Raw genomic sequence first — 19,367 nt, 5'->3', positions numbered from 1 at the left:
AGCAGCAATTTCAATGTTTCAGTTATTGCTTTGCGATGTTTCACTTTAACTTATGTAGGAAACTGTTGTCAATAGCAAACCCGAGTTTACACCCTGGTCCCTCATTAGTGTTCTGGACAGGAATGGAGGAGGTGGGGAGAGGGGGGGGGAGGGCGGGGTGTTGTTATTTTAAACAGCACTAATCTATTCTCTCGCCATCTGATGACAAACAGAAAGGTGTTTTGAATTTGCTTCCCTGTTTAGTGAGTGGACAGAAATTTGGCAAATGGAATTTAATGTGGGAAAATGGGAGATTTTTCACTTTGGAACAATGAATGAGAAGGCGGATTATTATTTAAATAGAGAGAGACTGCAGAAAGCTGTAGCACAAAGGCACTTGGGGGTCCTTGTTCAAGAAACCCAGAAAGCTAGCATACGGGTGCAGAAGGTATTAGTGATGGCAAATGAATTGCTGGCTTTTATTTCAAAGTGGCTGGAGTATAAAAGTAGATGTTGCTACAAGGTACTAGTGAGGCCACATTTAGAATACAGTGTACAGTTTTGGTCTTCTTATTTAAGGAAAGATATATTATCATTGGAGTCAGTGCAGAGGAGGTTTAATAGGATGATCACAGGTATAGAGGAATTGCCATATGAGGAAAGATTGGACAGGTTGGATCTGTACTCCTTGGAGTTCAGAAGAATGAGAAGTGATATGATTGAAACATATAAGATTTTTAGGGGGTTAGACAGGATAAATGTTAGGACAATGTTCTCACTCATGGCAGAGTCACAGGATAAGAGTGTTTTAATTGAAGATGGATTTGAGGAAGAATTTCTTCTCTCAAAGAGTGGTGCATCTTTGGAATTATTTTCCACAGGAAGCCGTGGAGGCTGAGTCCTTGAACATTTTCAAGACTGAGATCGATAGGTTTTTAATCAGTAGGGGAATTATGGGTTACGGAGAGAAGGTAGGAAAGCGGACTTAGTTAGTGTTAGATCAGCCATGATGTTATTAAATGGTGGAGCATGATTGAAGGACCGAATAGCCTATTTCTGTTCCTATTTCTTATGGTCTTACAAACAGTGGTGTATTTCCCAACCCCTCAGTTCTGATGTGATCCAATTCTTTTTAATTGTCCCTCAGCAAACAAAGGGTTAGTTTATTTGCAAACACTCAGACCAAGGGAGGAGGGTAGTAGCACTGTCATTTGCATTCATACAGTAAAAGAGGGATGAGGATAGAGAAAAGAAAGATTTACAGTGCAGAGGTCACAGAGAAAAGAAATATTATTTTACATGGGTCCTGAGTCCTGAGTCAAAGTCCAATGAGGTATTCCTTCATGGAGGTCAGTTGAAAACCAAAGCGGGAGCGATGGTCCCCACAGACATCATCCCACCCCCACAACGTAACTGTCCCCCTTATCCACCCATCCCCCCACAACCAGACCGATCGTGACCCCCTGCCCCCATTCCCCCCCCCCCCCCCCCACTGATCGCCCGCAGAGTGGCAACCCCACCTAACCCCACCTCCCCACCCCACCTCCCCGCCTCCCCCCCACCAGAGAGTGATCTGTCCTCCCACCTCCCCACCAGAGATACATCTGACCCGCCTCCTCCTCCCTCCCCCCACCAGAAAATGATCGGGCCTCCCTTCTCCCACCCACCCCTCACCAGAGAATAATCTGACACATCCCCCTCTCTCCCCCCACCACCGATCTGAGTCAGAGAGCCGCTGGAAGCTCTGAACTTACCACCTCAGCAGCTGCAGCGCCCGAAACAGACCTTTGCTGAGCATGTCCGTTTTGTGCCGAATCTGGACGGGCAAACGCGATGGTAAGGGGGCAAATGCTGATAAAGTTGGGCGGGCAGTTCATTAATTCAATTTAAATGCATGCTAAATGCATTTAAATCACTGATAAATGTCACTCCAAAAACACTCAAGAAGCTCAATACCATCCAAGACAAAAAGCTTGCTTGATCAACAGCTCATCCATCACCTTAAGCATTCACTCCCTCCACCATCGGCACACAGTGGCAGCTGTGTGTACCATGTATAAGAGGCACTGCAGCAATTTTAAGAGCATTTTTCAAACCCAGGAACTCTACCATCAACAAGTTTCCCTCCAATCCACCGACCATCCTAACTATAATAAAAACAAATCACTGTGGATGCTGGAATCTGCAGCTCAACGCAAACCGGAGGAACAGCATCTCATCTTCCTGCTAGGCACTCTGCAGCCTTCTGGTCTCAACATTGAATTCAACAACTTCAAATGATTTGCTCTACCCATCTCGACCCCTTTGTTTTCATTCTATTTTATTTAATCTTTTTGCTCTTCTCTACCTTTTATCTCTTTATTGTTTTTCTTCATTTCCCCCCCCCATTTTTTCCCCCTACTTTATCCCCCTTCCCTTACCTTTGCTCCCCCTTTGCTTCCGCTTTTTCTAAATTTTACTTCTGTCCCATCCATCCCCCCCACCTCCCCCCCGCCACTCCCCCCCCACCCCCCCCCTCGCGCCCCCCCCCCCCTCGCGCCCCCCCCACCCCCCCCCCCCTCGCGCCCCCCCCCCCTCCCCCCCCTCGCGCCCCCCCCCCCTCGCGCCCCCCCCACCCCCCCCCCCCCCTCGCGCCCCCCCCCCCCCCCCCCCCCTCCCCCCCACCATCTTCATCTGTCATGGCTTACCCTCTCATTTCAGCTTCTCTGCCATTTGGTCATTCACACCCTTTATCCTCTCTGTGTACAGCCATTAGCAATCTTTTCCCCTGCTTTCTGTGACTATGATTCATCTTTCATTCCCTTACCTTGCAGTATAAATATCTCCCACTTCCAAGCCTTTTAGCTTTGACAAAGGGTCACCTGGACTCAAAACATCAGCTCCTTTCTCTCCTTACAGATGCTGCCAGATCTGCTGAGATTTTCCAGCATTTTCTCTCTTGGAACTATAATCATCATTTCTTCACTTTCAGTGGGTCAAAACCCTGCAACTTCCTTCTGCTGTGGGTGAACTACACTAAATGGACTGCAGTGGATGAACAAGGTAGTTCAGCACCACCTTCTCAGGGACAATTAGAAAAGGGACACAAATGCTGACCTTGCCAGTAACACACACATCCCATGGACAAATAAAAGAAAATCCTGGTACACATTTCTGTGATATTTACATTTAGGATTATGGGGCCCAAGGGAACATTTCTGTTAAGACCCCAAAACTGGTAAAAATGTCCAAAGCAAAATAATCTGATCTTCACTTTATAAGACTGGTAACTTTTTAAGTGCTTAAGTTACGGTTTGAGTGATGAAGAGAAGAGCAACGCAGGCAGAAAGAGGAGGAGGATGCGAACTTGAGACAGAGAAAGAGAAAACCAACAAGAAAGAGGCCATCAGCATGCACCTATTAAGAGGGATAAAGAGCATTGTCACACTTCCAAACTGATATTTAAACATATATGATCAGTTAGTCTGACAGGTTGGTCAGAGAACTCAAGGCTCACCATTTAATTGTATCTGTTATTCCAGATTTTAAAGAGGCCGATAATGATATTATCTGGACATGTGAATTGTTAGTCAATGCTGGGTAAAAATGAATGGGGCATCCAACTCCTGACATTACAAAGAGGAATCTGATGGAATGGAGTGCAACATTGTTAATTTAACAATCTGGTTACTTGATCAGAACTATAAAACTTGAGCAGCTAGGCATGCATGTTTATCATTATATGATGCAAGGAATCCAGGTAAACCGTGGGAAACTGGGGTGAATTTTCATGGAGTTAGGAATTGGAAGTCAGGAATTCTCCTGAACCAACACCCCCCGCCCCCCACCTTTCCCATGCTGCTGAAAATAGCAGGAGACAGAAATGGAGGAGAGACTTCTGCCTTCGCCGATGTTACGACTAACTCCAGGTGAGGTTTCCCAAAGTTGTTGGGCAAGGAGGGACCCCTCAATTTGTCACCTGGGATACTGGGACACCCTCAAATTGTTACAAACCTTGTTGAGAAAGGATGAACTAGCTCCCTGTTGTTCATTGAACCACCACTGTTGGTTGCAGCAAGATTAAATCTGGAAAAGATCTCTTTTCGCCGATATCTTTTTTCCCAGATCCAATAGTTATGTTTTAAAAGGAGCCAATTTAAATAGGTTTTATTGAGTTAAAAGTAAAGTGAAGAAATTAATTACTAAAGACAAGAAATATTTAAACACATGCAAAAACATTCATACAGGTTAGAAGTGTGAATTGAGTTCAAAGTAAGTAAACATATTTCCATATATATATTTTATATCTATATATATATAGAGAGAGAGAATAGTAGAGGATTAAGCATTGCGGCCAATGCAATTTAAGATTCCAGTGGAGTTGACTTCAGTAGGTGAATAGTCAGTTTCAAGGCTCCAGTAGAGTTGACTTCAATAGACAAATTATAAGTTTTGAGATTCCAGTGTTCCATAGATCGGCAGAGAAGCTTCCCAGTCCTCTTTTCAGTGGCGGTCTTTTCTGACTTGACTGGCTTCCACAGTCAGAGAGAGAGAAATATTGCGATGAAGTGGTTATTTGCTGGGGTACTATGCGTGCGCTATTACTTCTGCATCAAAATTTACAGTATTTGTTCTCACAGAGTACGCATAGACAGACCACCAGGGCAGCTTTCCAGCTGGCTTTTAACCCATTCCTTGTACATTCCAACAGGGAAAGTGAATCCGCAAAATCTGTCTGGGCATTACTGAGGAAATTTCTTGTTGAGATGGCCATTATGGCCCTTCGTCTCCATCAAAATTGCAATCAAATTCTGGGTGTTTTTTAGAATTTTTTTTTTTAAAATACTTTTCCAATTCAATCAAATCAAATCCAATTCAGAGTCTCAACAAGTTGAGACATTTCAGATCCAGGCTGACAAGACAGGGCAAGCGACCAAACCACCCTGTCCTGGGCCCGATCTACATGAGCCAAGCTGATTGGAGAAGGGGGAGGTTCCTCCTCCAAGACTTGGGCTCATTTGCAATATCTTGTCTGGTAAAAGGGTGGAGTTCCATTGTCTCTTAGAAAATTACCCTGCAGCAATTCAGTCAGTGGCTTGTATGTCCATTTTTAAGTAAAACTCAGGTCTTATTAAAATTCCAATATTTCCATGTGCAATTCAATGTTGTTTCCTTTATTATTACAATACCGTTCAGTGGCTAATTTTTTTCAATTCATGACTCCGTGTAATCCCGAAACAGAACTACAAAGTCTGGTCCCTAGATGTCAATGGCCCAGCATTTTATGGTTAAGACAGGTATTGGAAGTGGCAAATTGGTCAATCTCCACAATCCATCAACACCCTGGAGGAGCCTGTCTGCCCTATCTTTGTGGCGGGGGAAGTGACCTAGGCTCAAGGCAGGCCCGCTGCCTCCAGATGCAGATCAGAGGCAGACACAAGCCTCGAGAAAGAGGTGGGCCAATGCTGATGCAGCCCAGTTTTGAAGTGTATCCTCAAGGATGGGAACATCAGTGGCTCAAAGCAATAAATAAAGCAATGCAGATCAGTTTTTTGGCCCTGCATTCCCACTCCTCTGCACCCCTCCATATGCACCCTCACTTTCTTGCTTCCTCCAACCCCTTCACCCCCTTAGCACACACTCACCCAAGTATTCCCTGTTGGCCTGTAATAATATATCCCAACCACTTCAAATAACTATTGTTATGGTTCATGTCACAAACTCCAAAGTGTTTTATGGAGCCCGCCTGGATCATAGGTTTTGCACCTTGAATTTGGCTAGGATAAGCATGATATGTTTCATCTCAGGTATGATTCAATTGACCACTAGGGAACTTTTATCAAACAAAGTTTAATTAAGAATATAGTTAATATATACAGTAAGAAAATTTGCAAGAGCTTTTATCAATTACAAACAAAACAAAACAACGATAATAATGTATAACCCTCAACAAATATATCTAAGATGTTCCAATCAAAACCAATCCCATAAGCAACCCTTTAGACAGGTTTGACACAGCAAAGAATAATGTTCATGTGATACTGGAATTGAGTACTTTGGATGAATTCTGCAGTTCTCTTGATAGACCCAGAATAGTCTGAAATCAAAACAGCTCCCAGGCCACCAGGGAAAGACTCTGGTCAAGCAGATTCTCCCCTTCAGAAAGGCAAGACCTTGTTTTCAGATAACCAGCAGAATTTCCAAATAAAACAGGAAGAGCTTCTTTTCAGCTTGCTGTCACTTCTAAAAACCCTGCAGCTCAGAACTGAAAATGAAATAATTCCTGTCACCTGACCTGCCAACCAGTTTTCCTCCTAACAATATCGGGTCATCAAACTAATCTCAGAAAGTACTTGAGGCCCACATTTAAGCCATGTAAGGAGCAATAAAAGAATATCCGGTAGACAGCTCGGCAACAAAGAGAAATACTAAAGCTGTGAGAGCTCCAGAGATCATGATCAAAAAAAACTTCCTTAAAGGTACACTAACATCATACTATAGACCTGCCGAAATTCAAAACAAATTAGCCAAGTAAGCTATTATAAAAGTGACAGTTCCCTGTCCAAAGCCCTGCTTGCTCTGATTTTGGATGCCAGTTTTCCCACACCATCTCCATTTCAATCTTGATTGGAACCGGGAAAATCTGGCCCCATGCCATCCCATGGATGAACCATTGAATTATACAGCTGCTGAGCACACCCAGGGCCCTAGAAAATTGACAGGGATTGTCTGGATTAGACCCTTCCTTCAGGTTTTCATATAGAAGGAAGTATGAAGATAGAGATCAAAGGGTCAATTCATTTCCCCCTCTTGGGAAAGTTGTGAACAAAAGTGAAGATGTTGGGGGTGGATTCCGGGCACATTTATACAGTCCTTCACTGACAGGTTTGCAGATGAAATTCCCTGAGTTACCTTCCCACTTCTCCGCACTCTTTCTAGAGCAAGAACATCTTCCTCAGCTAAAGAGATCAAAACTGCACACAATATTCCAAATGTGTCCTCACCAAGCCCCTGTATAATTGCATCAAAACATCTCTACACCTGTACTTGAATCTTCTTGCTCTGAAGGTCAACATGCCTTTTGCCTTTTTTTACTGCCTGCTGCACCCACACTTACCTTCAGTGACTGGTGTACAAGAACACTCAGGTCTCACTGCACATTCCCCTCTCCTAATTCATGGCCATTCGGATTAATCTCTACTAATTAGTAGAGATTTGCATTCTAATTAGTATTCTGTAACTTGTAGAGATTTGCATTCTAATTAGTATTCTGTAACTTGATTTCTGTGTCTGTGCACTGTTGGGGAACAGAGACCACTCCATCTGACGAAGGAGCAGCACACTCCGAAAGCTTATGGTATTTGCTACCAAATAAACCTGTTGGACTTTAACCTGGTGTTGTGAGACTTCTTACTGTGCTTACCCCAGTCCAACGCCGGCATCTCCACACTGTGAACCTGTACAACCATTCAGTAAAATCATAGCTGATCTTCTAACTAAACTTCATCTTCCTGCGCTATCCCAATATTTCTTAGTTCTCTGAGTGCTCTCAAATCTATTGACCCTTTTCTTGATTACATGAATCACAGAATCAAGTGCAATACTGCAGTGATATTTTCAATATTGATAATACAACAGCACCCTGTTTGCAACAATGTGAATAAATGCAACTGTGATATACTGTCTGCTGACATGGTTCTTCAACCAGAAGAAAAAGAATTCAATATATGAATACTTAATCATGGCATCAAAACTGGCTCAATGATCTCTGACAATTTTTTAGTCTTAACAGAAAGCTCACAGGGCAGTCAACTCTTTTCTATCATTGTAAATATAAAGACAGTTCAACAGTCCACCCTTGCACTTTCTAAAATGTTAATTTTGCATTTTACCTGTGAAGGTATACAGCAGCTGGTGCACATCACAAGCCACCTGTTTTCCCAATGAAATAATTCAACAGTTATCACATCATTTTGTACCAACACAAGGTGTGCAGTATAACTGCACCAAAAGAGTTTCCAAGATCAATTAAAGCCCTCCCAACTTTGAACGCTTCTGGTCTGAATAGGTTTTCATGTTTCTCTATAAAACACTTGACCCATGACTGACCCCAGTCTTCCTAGGATTGTGTAATTAGATCCTTCCGTCTTGCCTACTCCCGGTGACATTAAAAGAAGTGCTAATCACCGTTTCAAAGTTCTGTGTTGTGCGGTAGCTATAGACTTATCTCTATCATCAACATGGACTGCAAGCTCTAGTAAAGACCTTGGGATCTTGATTGGAAAATGCTTTATCTTAATTAATTTGCACAGATTACCTGTGCAAGAGGAGAGCATTGATAGTTACCTCTATAGATTTATAGATTCATGCAAGGAAGTGGAGTCATTGTCTATAAAAACATAAATGATCAGATCAGACAAAGATATCAGCTGCTCATCTTCCACTATTTGGGATTGAGAGACATCACATGAAGCCAAACTCAATACTTGGTTTCTACAGCAATAGTTTCTGCAAAGAGTATTACCATCTCTGATAATGCATGCAAGCAAATAAGCTGGACTGAGTAATTATTTCTCTACTTACCATTAAAGACTGATATATATAAAACATTGGGGAAACAATGGCTGGGGTTTAATGGAGCCCACCCAAGAGGGCATGATGAGCGGGAGATTTGGGAGGAATTACCCATTTCCAATTCCAGGCATCAGGAAAGCTGTACCAATTTATTTGGGGGGGTCTGCGGAGTGAGGCGGTGGCGGATGTGGGGGGGGTGGGGGTGGTGAGATGGACACAAAATGGGAATCCCACCTGCTGGTAGCAGAATGTCATTTTGGCTCATTAATGAACCACTTGAGAGCCAATATCTCTGATCCCACGAGGATTCAATGAAGGCTCAGGGATTTGACAGGACTTGAATAGGTCACTGCACTTCCTGAAAGCCACCCTACAAGCTCTGCTAGATTTCCCAGCGCTCTACCAGAGGGGCTCCTCATTCAAAGGCACTCTGTAACCACCCAAAGAACCCAGCGTCGGGAAGAAGGACCCTGCAGAAAGTCATCCACTGTCAGGTAGCTGGTGCTACCAGTACTGACCTCTGATTGGCTGTTTGTAATACATGTAAGTTTTCCAATATTTTGATTTTGCCAAATATCATACTTTCTCATTTTTAAAGCTGAAATCACTGTAGCAGAGTAGCTTTCATATCTTCAGGATATACTAAGCACATCACAGCCTAACAAAGTATGTCTGCGATGTAACCAATGTTACTTTATAGGCAAATGCAGCAGCCAATGTGTGCAAAGAAATGGCAATAGGATACAAGGCGAGTGAATCTATGTTTGAAAGTTTTGAGTGAGGGATAATCATTGGCGAAGGTACAAGGAGAACTTCCCTTCTCTTCTTCATATTATGCAAAATCATCTTTTACATTCACCCAAGCAGGCAGATAGGGTCTTGGTTTAGCCTATCATACGAAAGACAGACTTCCATCAACATACTCCTCCCTCAGTAGTAGTGTCAATGTTAGTCTAGATAATGTGCTGAAGTCCCCAGAATGAGCTTCAAATCAGTGCCACCCTGATCCGGAGCTGTCATGGATCTGCCTGGTAACAGCAGTAACGAGAATTTAACAAGGCATGATAGGATGCAATCTGCCAAGCAACAGGTAGAAATCTGCCTAACGACAGTCGTAGCCAGCATTGTGATTTTCCAAGTAACAAAATTAGCAGGCATCTATAAAGAACCAGGAGTAAATCACCCTTATTAGTAGGAAACAGCTTACCTAGATAACTGAGAGATGACTGGAGTCATATACATGTTAATTTTTAAAATCCAAAAACTTGAGAGATCCTGACAGCCATATATACAGAATGAAGTATCAAAGAGGAAAAATGGTATAATTACCTCAGAAGCAGGCAAATCAGTTTACATCTACTAGCCAAGCGGCCAGTTTACATCTAAAAGCCAAGAAGTCAGTTTACATCTAACACCTGAGAGGCCAGTTTACATTGAACAACTAAGAGGCCAGTTTACATCTAACAGCCTGAAAGGCCAGTCCACGATTCACAGCCAGGGGGCAAGGCCCGCATCTAAATCTTAGTGCCAAGGCAGTGCAGAAACCTTGGTAAAGGCAGTTTAAATATCTTGGACCAGGAAAAGACGTTTCCCAGACTTGATCCTCAGGCTGGTATTGTGTGGTAAGCATGATTTGACTCATAGATTTGTTTAATTTGGCCGTTGTTTGGAAGAGGGAAGTCTGAAGGAGTTCAGCGATCATAGATATATTTTGGAACAAGGGGTAATTTCTACATAAAGTATGTGTGTGTTTAGTGATTCACATCCTTAAACTGTCCTGGAGTATTGTAGTCCTGGATGTGTATATTTGTCTTTTCTTTAATTTAGTAAATAGTATTTACTACTTGTTATATGATGACTGCACTGGTTATTCTCACTGGAGTTTCACATGACTTCTCACACCATTCCAAAAACAAAACTATATACCACCACAATCTGGTGTTTCAAATTGGGACACCCTGACTGATAACATTAGCATGATTCAGGACAGGAGTGAAGTGAAAAAGCCATCTGACAGGACAAAATTCAATAAAGCCTCTGGAGCAGATGGAATCCTTGCCAAAATTCTGAAACATGCCGGAGATGTTCCTGGCACAGCTCAGCTGCACAACCTCCTATCCCTCATCTGGGAGGAGAAGTGTGAGTTGTGGACCTCAGGGACCCTGTGATTGTGACTATAATCAAGAAAGGAGACAAGTCCGACATCAATAACTACAGAGAGGTCACCCTGCTGTCTCCTGTAGCAAAGATCATTTCAAGGATCCTTCTCAATCGCCTGCTCCCACAATCTGAGGAGCTCCCTCCAGAATCACAGTGTGATTTCCTCTCATGAGGAAGCACCATGCACAGCCATGATCTTCACCGAGCAGCAAATCCAAGCAAAGTGCAAGGAACAGCACCAACTGCTTGTGCATAGCCTTTTTCAACCTCACAAAAGCCTTTGAAGCTGTCAAACGTGAGGGTTTGTGGAGAACCCTCCTCAAATGTGGCTGCCCTCAGAGATTTGTCGTCATCCTCCACTTACTCCATGGTGAAATGCAAGCTATGATCATCACCAATAGGACTACCACAGACCCTAACTCAGTGAAGACTGGAATCAAACAAGGCTGTGTCATTGCACGAGTCCCCTTCTCCATCTTCCTCACTGCAATGCTGCACCTCACTCTGGCAAATTACCCACCGCATGGAGATAATTTGTAGAACAGAAATGCTGTTTAACCTTCAACACCTTAAATTATTCCATATAATAAAATAAAAGCCAATTATTGCAAATGCTGGAATGTGAAACAAAAACAGAAAATGCTGGAAAACCTCAACAGGTTTGACAGCATCTGTGGAGAGAGAACAGAGTCAACATTTCGAGGCTGGATATTTTTGAAGAGATAACAGAGAGGGTTGATGTGGTGCACATTGACCACTAAAAGGCATTTGCTATAGTTCTGCACAACAGGTTTCTTTTAATTTATAGCTCAAGGGAAAGTAGCAACATGGGTACAAATTGGGTAATACAAACATACAAATTTACAAACATGGATATGAAGCATAAACAGTCGAGAACTTCACATTTTTAGGTGCCCAGATCACCAACAGCCTGTCCTGGTCCCTCCATGTCGATACTATAGTTAAGAAAGCCCACCAACGCCTCTACTTTCTCATAAGACTAAGGAAATTTGGCATGTCCGCTACTGCTGTCATCAACCTTTACAGATGTACCATAGAAATATTTTTTTCTGGTTATATCCCAGCTTGGTATGGCTCCTGCTCTGTCCAAGACTGTAAGTAACTACAGAGGGTTGTGAACAAAGTCCAGTCCATCACTCAAACCGGTCTCCCATCCATTGACACTGTCAACACATCCTGCTGCCTTGGAAAAGCAGCCAGCATAATTAAGGACCACACACGCCCCGTGCATACTCTCTTCCACGTTCTTCCATCGGTAAAAAGAAACAAAAGTCTGAGTTCACATACCAACCGACTCAAGAACAGTTTTTTCAATGTTGCCATCAGATTTTTGAATGGACCGACCTAGCATTAAGTTGATCTTTCTCTACACCCTAGTTATGACTGTAACACTACATTCTGCACTCCTTTCCTTCTCTATGTACGGTATGCTTTGTCTGTATAGTGTGCAAGAAACAATACTTTTCACTGTATATTAATACATGTGACAATAATAAATCAACAAATTTGGCTCATGCCAGGAAACAGAGAGTGGTGGTAATAGATGTTTTTTGAGCTGGAGCAAGGTTTGTAGTGGGGTCCCCCAGGTAAAATTAAAGAAAACTCAAAAATGTTTTACCAGTACATTAAAAGCAAGAGAAGAACTAAGGAAAGGGTAGGGACATTTGGAGATATACATGGTAGCTAATGCATTGATGCAGAAGTTGTGGAAAGGGTTCTAAATTATTATTTTATCTCTATCTTCACCAAGGAGAGGGTTAATGTAGATATTCTAGGTAAAAAGGAGTGAGAGAGGAAGTACTGGAGGGACTGACACCCTTGAAGGTGGATAAAGGGCCAGATAGATTGTATCCCAGGCTGTTAAAGGATGCCAGAGAAGAAATAATGAATGTATTGAGGATTGTTTTCCAATGCTCATTGGAGGATTGGAGGTCTACAAGTATGGTACCATTATTTTAAAAAACTGCGGGGGATAAACCAGAAAATTATAGGCTGTTCAGTCTGATTTCAGTGATGGGAAAATTATTGGAATCAATTCTGAGACAGGATAAACTATCAATTAGAAAAGAATGGATTATTCAGCATGGTTTTGTTTGGGAAATATCGTGTCTTACTAACTTAATCGAACATTTTGAGGAAGACAAGGCCGTAAAACTCTGGCCATAGAGCCAATACAGAAGAGGCCCTTTGGCCTATCGAGTCTGCACAGTCAAAACTACACTAAATCTACACTAATCCCACTTTCCAGCTCTTGGTCCATAGCCTTGAATATTATGACATTTCAAGTGCTCATCCATGTACCTTTTAAAGGTTGTGAGGTTTCCCACTTCTACTGCCCTCCTAGATAGCGCATTCCAGACTCCCACCACCAGCTGGGTGAAAATGTTTTCCTCAAATCCTCTCTAAACCTCCAGCTCCTCACTATAAAATTATGCCTCCCTTTAATTGAGCCTTAAACTAAGGGGAACAGCTGCTTCCTGTCCATCCTATCCATACCCTGATAATCTTATGTACCTCAATCAGGCCCACCTCAGCCTTCTCTGATCTAAAGAAAAGCCTATTCTACTTCTCTTCATAACTCAAATGCCCATTCCAGCCAACATCATGGTGAATCTCCTCTACACCCTCTCTACTGCATAGAGTCTGCTTTCATTAAGGATGGAATTATTGCTGTTTCTTTCACTAAAATGCATCACCTCACACTTACTGACATTGAATTCCATGTGACATTTTAACCCATTTCTCAAATTATCAATAGCACCTTGCAGCTTTATTCAGTCCTCTAAAGAATTGACATGAGAATAGATTTGTGGGAGTTTCGCCATTGTAATGGTTAGTATTAAGTCCAAGAGGAAATTTACAAATTTAGCAAAATAAAAAGGCTGTATATCGACACAACATCATAAAATGATAGTCAAGATAGGGTGTAGAGCCTTAAAAAAAGGAGGCAAGTTAAAGGGAGGTTCTAAGTCAGCAGTTTGCCTCGGTTTCCCTATAGGAGATAAATATTGGGATTGTAGAATCACAAACGGTGAGTGTTAAACTATTAGTGAAAGTTATTATACTGGAAGACATGGTACTAATGAAGTTATTCATACTTAAAGGAGATGGCTCACATTTGACAGTTTATATCTGAGGATTGGTAATGGAAAAACTAGGAAAGAAGTAACAAACAATCTGACTATAATTTTCCAAAGTTCTGTGGAGATGTACATTTTGCTAGATGACTAGTGATTGGCAAATGTGGCTTCCTTCTTCAAAAAAATGAAGCTAAGGATAAGCCAGAAAATTTGAAGCCAGTTAACCTTACTTCAATGGTAGTTAAACTCCTTAAGTTTATATTACAGGATGAAATTACTGAACACTTGGAGAAACAGGATTTAATCAGGGCCAGTCATCATGGATTGCTAAGAGGCAAGTCATGCTTGACTAACTTTATGGAATCTCTTAAAGAAAAACAGAATGTATAGATAAAGAAAATCCAGTAGATGTGGTTTATATGGATTTTCAAAACTCATTTGATTAAATATTACAAAAGAGATTGGTGGAACACGGAATTCAGGGAAATGTGGTGCCAACTGTGATGCAAGTTACACATGGAAGCGGAGTGATCAGGAAACTTGCATACAGAACTTATTTAGCGTTTTACAGTCTCTAAACAGACTAAACTCATCTGCAAAATATTTCAAAACCACTAAGAATGACTCTAACAACAGCTCATTTGACCCTTTTGGGTCAAGTATCTTCAAGACAACTCTCACTTTTATTTTATTGCCCATTCTGACAGTGCCGTGAGCATTAGGAGCCAGCTCTGCCTACTGAGCACCGTGACAAGATTCCATAGTAACAAATAACTCAAGGTTTTTTTAAGAGGGTGACTTGGAAGAGTTGGAAGACAGGAGAGGTAGAATGCTGGGTGTGAGAGCCAGCAAGCAAGCTGTGAAGGTTACTTATGATGCCCAGCAAAGGAACATGACCAGTGGGTGCAGCTTCCACTTGCATTTCGTTACTCACTAAGAGTAAGCTATAGAGTTCCTGGGGTGTCAACTGTATTGGAGGTGGAGTGAGACTGCTGCACTGTGGAGAGAGGAAAGTGGAAGCCTTGCTAGGTAGAGTGGATGGATTGCAGCACATCCTGTGAAGCCAGGAATCAGAAACAAAGTTTGGAAACCATTCAAAACTGTCAAACTCTTCACCCTGAAGCTGGTGACAGGGAGACAGCTGTGTTCTGTTGTTTGGCTATGTAAGTTACGCAGGCCGCAGTAGTGGTGTAAAAGTAGATGTCCTTGTCCATCCCATCCATTTGACGCATGGATTCATATCGGCCAATGGAACTTACACAGACAGTGAAAGTCAGTTTAAAAAAATGTAAGCATAAGTTTAAGGCTTTTAAAGCCCTATTCTTATATTTAAGTTCAAGAATTTTCTCAATTTATCTGTATTTTTCTTAGAATATTTTGTTTTACTTAGATACCTAGATCAACCTCCAATTGCCTTGACTTTTGTCTCTGAAATTCCCTCCCGATATTTCTCTGCTGCTTTACCACTTCCTCCCCCTTCAGGACACTACTTAAACCATAACACTTTGACCAAGCTTATGATCATCTCCTTATCTCCTTATTGACCCAGTGTCAGATTTTACTATGTTAAAGACACCGTATAAATTCAAACTGTTGTTGTTGTTAAAGCCACATGCAAGTACTGCTTTGGGGGTATTTAACTTTCTTTGAAGGTATCTACCCCAGCCAGTCTCCCAGAAAGAAATAATGATACGTTAATACCACTGGAAACTCTCTGTGGTCTTTGAAATGTTGGTTTTGTGTGAAACTAGCAGACTAGAATTGTTCTCAGAGCCAAGTTGTCTTCCATACTAGTTCGGCAACAGAAAATAATGAAAACAATCAAATTACAGAAGCTAATTGCCTGAAAGTAAAGTTGATTCAAAACATGCCTAGTGTTAAAGTACTGCTTTGATCTGGCATGTCAAAGCTGGCCTAGAGTATTTATACATGATGCTGACTTTCCCTATTCTGCACTTTGCTTGCTTCCCCTGCTTGTTTCCACATCACTAGAGTGACAGAAGTCTCTGGGCAGAAGCACATTCATGTCATGTCTAATGAAGGCTGAATGAAAAGATTTAGGAATGGACAATCTCTGAATTTCCTAACTTGAAGAAGATGTGAGCTCATGTATACCTGGAGAAAAAAAGGACATATATTTATCGAGTGCCTTATTCATAACCTCAGGATGCCCCAAAGCACTTTACAGCTAATGAGGTGCTTCTGAAATGTACTCACCATTGTAATGTAGAAAGCAGGGCAGCCAATCTGCGCGTAGCAAAATCACAAAACAGCAATGTAATAATGATCAGATAATCTCTACGCCAGTGATGTTCATTAATGGATAAATATTGACCAGACCATCAGGGAAACCTGCCCTGCTGTTCTTTGAAATTGTTGAAAGGAGTCATTTTCATCCACCTTACGCAGCTAACAGAACTTTGGTTTAACATAAAAGCAAATTGATGCTGGAGTCTGAAACAAAAACAGGTCTGACAGCATCTGTGGTGAGAATCAACCAGACTCAAAACGTTAGCTTTGTTCTCTCTCCACAGATGCTGTCAGACCTGCTGAGATTTTCCAGCATTTTCTGTTTTTTGCCAATCTAGAGACAAGTGTGCGACTGACTGAGGCGCAACTTAACTTAAACTAAGAGTAGTTTGGGGTGAGGAGGTGGGTGGGTGTGCAGGAGGGAAACCAGGAATTTGGACCAACCCCTCACTCTGCTGGGCTTCTTTGAAGTTGAATATGTACTTATCTCTTTCCATTAGAGATTCTCTTATGTGCACTCACGAGGTCTTGTAGTTCCCCGAAAGTTAGATTAAAATTCCAATTCTCAAGATTCTTTTTTTTGGTGTGAGCACAGATGTGTATGCACACATTAATGCTGACAGACAATTAATTCTTCCACAGGCTAACCCCTCTCTGAGTGAAGAAATTTCTCCTCATCTCAGTCCTAAAAGGTTTAAGCACAAATGTAATGACAAGGGGAAGCAGTGGCATAGTGGTAGTGTCATTGGACTCGTAATACAGAGACCCAAGACAAATGAAAACCACAACTTTATTAACCACAACTAACCTTCCTTCCTGGTAGTCACAAATTTCTTGCATGAATGTAGCAATTCCCAGAATTAGGTGAAAATTTGAAACTCAAGCTCTATGTAAAAGGGTAGATCTCTGCTGAGAAAACCTCACACAAGCCTTATTAAACATTAATAACTAATTCCACTGATAGCTTTAATGGTTTTTCAGAATTATTATGCTATTAATTTTGAATGTTTTCAACTGTGTGCATGCATGCAGATGAAAATAAGTTGCTGAATTCAACTTGAAAAAATATTTTATCAATACAATTGATTTGTTAAGGGATACTGTTACTTTTCTGCTGATGGGTTCTCCCTTTTCTGGTACCTTTTGCTACATTCTGACTTGTTCACTCTGAGGTCAGTTGAATATTTGATTGCTAACAACAGGTAAGTGATTACTTGGCCCAATCAATACATGTTTACGATAATGTGACATCTTGGATATGACACCATGGGGTGTGACACAATTGCTGTATGACCCATTCCACAACTGCCATTGAGCAGGACAATTTTTAATTGGATAGATAAATGGCTCTCCTGGTTTTTCTCCCTCCATGAGGGAAAATCTCATTTGCCAATCACATTTTCATAGGAGAGAGTTCTGAATGTATAAGGGAGCAGCAACAAAATAAACAAGAATCAGGGAACACATGGAAACGTAGAAAATAGGAAGAGGGGTAGGCCATTTGGCCCTTCAATCCTGTTCCACCATTCACTATGAAATGGGATATGTAATGTGCTGTTTCTGCATGATGTGGGAGCAAGTGAACCCCAAGGTGGACCCCAGGGACCATGTCTGCAGTAAGTGCTGGTTGCTGGAGGATCTCCAGCTCAAGGTAGATGAACTGGACTCTGAGCTACAGACACTGAGGCTTATCAGGGAAGGGGAGAGCTATCTGGATAATGTGTATAAAGAGAAAGTCACACCCCTTAGACTGACTAACTTAGCTGGGGGTCAGGGACAACAGGGAGTGGCTGCGGGTGAGGTGGACAGTGGGGGGAAGAAGGCGGGCAGTGGGGGGAAGAAGGCGGGCAGTGGGGGGAAGAAGGCAGGCAGAGGGGGGAAGAAAGGAAGTAGTTTGCGGGAGGTAAAGTCCCAAGAACCTCAGCCCTTAAATCTTTGCAACAGATTTGAGGTTCTTGCCACCAGTGTAGATGGGAAAAATGACTGCGAGAAGGACGAGCAAACTGTCAGCAGTACCAGGGTGCAGGGTGCTGCTGCAATGGAGAAATCAAAGAGAAATGTAGTAGTAATTGGGGATAGTGTAGTTAAGGGCATAGACACTGTTCTCTGTAACCAGGATAAGCAATACCGTAGGTTGTGTTGCCTGCCTGGTGCTCGGGTCCAGGATGTATCATCTGGGCTGCAGAGGAATCTGGAGTGGGAGGGTGAAAATCCAGTTGTTGTGGTCCATGTAGGTGCCAATGACATAGACAAAACAGGAACTAAGGATCTGCAGAGGGAGTACGAAGAGCTGGAGAACAAATTAAAAAGCAGAACCAACAAGGTGGTAATCTCTGGATAAGAATGGTTCGATTAAGCAGACGCAGCATGGATTCATGAGGGGAAAGTCGTGCTTGACGAACTTGTTGGATTTTTATGAAGATGTGACTCGTGCGGTTGACGGAGGGGAACTGGTGGATGCGGTGTTTTTGGATTTCCAAAAGGCGTTTGATAAGGTGCCTCGCAAAAGGTTGCTGAAGAAGATTGGGTCACACGGAGTTGGGGGTAGGGTGTTAGCGTGGATTGGGGATTGGCTATCCGACAGGAAGCAGAGAGTCGGAATAAATGGGTGCTTTTCTGGTTGGCAGATGGTAACTAGTGGCGTGCTGCAGGGATCGGTACTGGGGCCTCAACTATTTACCATTTATGTAGACGATCTGGAGGAGGGGACTGAGTGTAGGGTAACAAAGTTTGCAGACGACACAAAGATAAGTGGAAAAGTGAATCGTGTGGAGGGCGTAGAAGGTCTGCAGAGAGATTTGGACAGGCTGAGTGAGTGGGCGAGGATCTGGCAGATGGAGTATAACGTTAACAAATGCGAGGTTATTCACTTTGGAAGAAATAATAGCAAATTGGATTATCTAAATGGAAAGAAATTACACCATGCTGCTGTGCATGAGACGCAAAAACCCAGTCTGCAGGTGCAACAGGTGATCAAGAAGGCAAATGGGATGTTGGCCTATATCGCAAGGGGGATAGAATATAAAAGCAGAGATGTCTTGCTGCATCTGTACAGGGCATTGGTGAGGCCGCAGCTGGAATACTGTGTGCAGTATTGGTACCCTTATTTGCGGAAGGATATATTGGCCTTGGAGGGAGTGCAGAGAAGGTTCACCAGGTTGATACCAGAGATGAGGGGTGTTGATTATGAGGAGAGACTGAGCAGATTGGGTTTGTACTCGTTGGAATTTAGAAGGCTGAGGGGGGATCTTATAGAGACCTATAAGATAATGAAGGGGCTGGATAGGGTAGAGGTGGAGAGATTTTTTCCACTTAGAAAGGAAA

The sequence above is a fragment of the Mustelus asterias genome, chromosome 15, assembly GCF_964213995.1.
Source record: "Mustelus asterias chromosome 15, sMusAst1.hap1.1, whole genome shotgun sequence".
Classification (NCBI taxonomy): Eukaryota; Metazoa; Chordata; class Chondrichthyes; order Carcharhiniformes; family Triakidae; genus Mustelus; species Mustelus asterias.
Note: the sequence above shows the minus strand (reverse complement) of the source record.